The sequence below is a fragment of the Macrobrachium rosenbergii genome, chromosome 28, assembly GCF_040412425.1.
Source record: "Macrobrachium rosenbergii isolate ZJJX-2024 chromosome 28, ASM4041242v1, whole genome shotgun sequence".
NCBI classification, from domain to species: domain Eukaryota; kingdom Metazoa; phylum Arthropoda; class Malacostraca; order Decapoda; family Palaemonidae; genus Macrobrachium; species Macrobrachium rosenbergii.
The window spans coordinates 13,905,001-13,909,424 of NC_089768.1; positions in this window are offsets into that span (position 1 = coordinate 13,905,001).

The following is a 4,424-nucleotide window of genomic DNA, read 5'->3' on the forward strand; positions in this document are numbered from 1 at the left end:
ATATATATGGGGTGGGTATAGGCATGAGTCTGGTATAAATTTGGGTATGGGTATGGTACAGAATGGGTATGGGTATGGTACAGATATGGTTATGGGTATTGGCATCGGTATGCATCTGCTAGTGTGTGTGTATATATATATATATATATATATATATATATATATATATATATATATATATAGAATAGAACATAAAAGTGATGCTCACTGACAATGCTAAAAGTTCGAGGGATAGCAAAGAATAAAGGAGACATCGAACAAACCTCTATACAAAAGAAACCAGCTGCGGAGGCCAGCAACCATTTGCAACACCTCTCGCCTCGTTTCAGTCTGAGAGACCATCTGAGCTGGATGGAAGATCACCACCACCGACACGACGAAATGAATTGAACTGAATAAAGAATTTCGGCCAAAGGCCAAGCATTGGGACCTATGAGGTCATTCAGTGCTGAAACGGAAACTGAGAGAAAAAGATTCGAAAGGCGTAACAGGAAAACCTCGCGGTTGCACTATGAATCAACTGTTAGGAGGGGGTGGAAAGTAAAATGGAAGAAAGAGAATATGAAGGGAGGTACAGTATAAGGAACGAACGGGGATACAGCTAGGGTCCGAAGGCACGCTGCAAAGAACCTTAAGTAATGCCTACAGTGCACCGCATGAGGTCCACTGACGTCACTAGTCCCCTATGGGGAGGAAGGAATGAATCAAGTGGCAGTAATATGAAGTCAGGAAAGAGGAATGGTTTCTCTTAAACTGCAATAAAAATTCGGCAATATGGAACGATGGAACTTGAACAAAATTAAGATTTGAGAGTTAAATAGTTTGAAAATCATTAATGAAGTGCTTATGAGAGAAGGATATGATTCGGAGAAATATGAGTGATTTGATTTTACAGACTGATATGCTGGAACGGACTTTTTAGATATCCATAAGTAAAAAAAAAAAAAAAACATTTTAGCAAAGTGTTACTGAATAATTTTGAAAAGAGAAAAAATAAATTTTGAGAGCTAGTATGCTATATGGAAGAACTAATTTAAATTTCGTACTTTTCAGATTTCATAAACCTGTTCAGTCAAATTATAGAAGCAATGCAAATCAAACTAAGTGGATTCAAAGCTTTCAAATATAAAAAAAAAAATTCTCGAAACCATAGATTGGAAGAGTGAATTTTTAGGTACATAACACATCAACATTTTCTAACGTTCCTATATTACATTGCCTACGGAGTTGCTGTTTGCGCTGAACAGCAACAAAGTCATGATAATTGGTGTATAATTCAATAATAAATAGTGATATAAAAAACTGCTGAAGGAAAAACTAGATTAACATCAATAGTTTTCGTAGGGACGATTTAAGATCGCCTCTGCAGGTCCTAATTAACTGATAAGCGTGCGAACACACACACTCGCTCAAGAGATGTTTATTGACAGAAATTGTCTTTCATTTATATTTTGCATATTTTTTATATATTCTTCTCTCATATTCCAGAGGCCTTCTTAGGGATAAAGAGAAAATATCCGTGTTTTCTTCCACTTATTAATTTTAACTATACAATCGACAGTTCTTTCTTTGCCCAGTAACGATATATTCAAGTCTAAATTACAATTTCCGGGCGTTATGCTTTTCTTAAACATACACACTATATATATATATATATATATATATATATATATATATATATATATATATATATATATATATATATATATATATATATATATATATATATAAATAAAATAAATATGTATATATATGTATATATATGTATGTATATATATTAATAGTTTGAGAGAGAGAGAGAGAGAGAGATAGAACGAAGGCCAGGCCTATGATTCACAAAAAAATCCTGCGGTATCGCCGGAAACTCAAGTGTATCTGGTACAATACTGCCAGTGATCAGAAGATGTTATCCCTTTTCACATGAATATAATATCCAAGTTCTTCTCTGGATCCTGATAATATCCATGCATTCCTACTGGGACGTAACGACTGCAAACATCGAAACTGCCTAAGCATTTTCGAATCCGAGGAGAATATTAGAGAGTATTTTAGTAAATATTACTGCCTCAACCTCGAATTCACGGAGCGTATTTCAGCCAGTTGCAACAGCCCCTCCGTTCTCTGGTGCTGTTAATTGACATTAATTTTAGACACGGAACTAGATGGAGAAGCGCATTTCCTCTCTCTCTCTCTCTCTCTCTCTCTCTCTCTCTCTCTCTTTAGTCTTGATCTCATGCCCTGGGACCTACGAGGTCGTTCAGCTTTGAAAGGAAAATTGAGAGTAAAGGTGGTTTGGAAGGTGTAACAAGAGGAAAACCTCTCAGTTGCACTATGAAATAATTGTTAGGAGAGGGTGGAAAGTAAGATGGAAGAAAGAGGATATGAGCGGAGGTACAGTAAAAGGAATAAAAGGGGTTTCAGCTGGGGGCCGAAGGGATGCTGCAAAGAACCTTAAGAAATGCCTACAGTGCACCGCGGGGGTTGTGTCTTATGTACCTGCAGTTGTTTGGGAGATGTCTTCTTCAGGTGAGCGCTTTATAAAGTTTTTGAGTTTACCTTAAAGGGTCCTTACAGATATTATTATTATTATTATTATTATTATTATTATTATTATTATTATTATTATTATTATTCAGTAGATGAAACCTATTCACATGGAAAATCGAGCTTCCAAAGAAGATGATTTCAAAGAAGCGCAAGTTCTTCTGACGACCAAAACCATAGCCACCATTTTTGGGCGGAAGGGGAACTCGAGCTGATAAATGTGATTCGGAAGGGAAAAATCCTGAGTATGACAGGTATACTGACTGAAGAAAATTCGACAGTTATGAAACGAAGTACCTCATGAATGAGGCATTTATAACCATTATCACTGTACTGTATATATCGGAATCCTCTTAAAAATAAAAAAAATAAAAATTCCACGGCAGCATTGGAAGCTGCTATAACGTTTTTGAGTGATGCTGAAAAGAAAATTTGTCACTGAAGACAGCTCCCATATATATAATTGTAAACACAGTACGGGGTCAGCAGTGCTGATGAGTTTTCCAACCCCCGCCTCCCTGCCACCTGTCAGGTCTGGATCTGTAGTCTCCTATGGTCGGTACTTTTATCAGTATTGTCCCCTGAGAGTATATTGTGACTTTTAGCGAAATGAGTTTTGAAGGCCACTCCTACCTTGACACCAGCCTGTGGGTGGATCTGTAGTCTCAGACGGTTATGTATATTCGTCAATACTGTTTCTGTAGTATATATATTTGTGACTTCTAATACTATGTATCAGCCACTCGTCAATGGCTTTTCACCTGTAGTAATGTGTGATATATATATATATATATATATATATATATATATATATATATATATATATATATATATATATATATATATATATATATCTAGAAAGACAGAAAGGAGGGAGAGAGATGTAACAGAGGGAAAAATTATACAGTATATAATTAAATCCTGAATTATTTCGTTATTCGTTTTTGCATGTCACATTCAAGAGGACAGATACAAACAGGCCGCAATTTTCATTACAGATGCTGGGATGACAGAACAAACGGCATGCACACGGACGGAAAAATATTTACATCCGAGAGGAGGGAGGAGGAACCACACACCCATTAGCCAAAACAAACCTCTTTTTCCCCACACGGGCGGGCTCTTGCTGTTAGGCCTATGGTTTATGCGGCGTGTGTCATTTTTCCCTCTGGTACATTGGTACATCACATCAGCATATAGACATCACTTGTTCCAGTGAATTCAAAATACTATATATATATATATATATATATATATATATATATATATATATATATATATATATATATATATATATATATATCTATATATATATATATATATATATATATATATATACATAATATTTGTATACATATATATACATACATACATAATTGTATATATATATATATATATATATATATATATATATATATATATATATATATATATATATATAAATTTCTTTCCATCATGTTTCATCCCAAAATCCCAAATGTCCTCCCGCTTCGCCATCGTTTATCTTGAATGATAGTATTAAATACCACGTACAGCAACAGCTCATCTCTCTCTCTCTCTCTCTCTGAATATATCAGATAATTTACTGAAACCCTAATGGTTACTGATAGGAATTGAAATGAGGCCTCTAATTACAACCAGTTTTCCCATTCCCTATTTTAACGAATTTCTAGATTGTAGTCCTGATGATAAGTGAATTTAGAATTTTAAGTTTAAAAACTTATCAGAATGATTTCTTAACAGCAAAACAGTGGTTTGGAATCAAGTCGCATTTACGTCTGTTGATCTTCTTTCAAAATTATGTGGAATTTAGCCCATAGCTCCTTTTCTTGAAGTTCTCACCGAATTAGTTTTTTGTTTGAAATCATTCCCCTCACTGC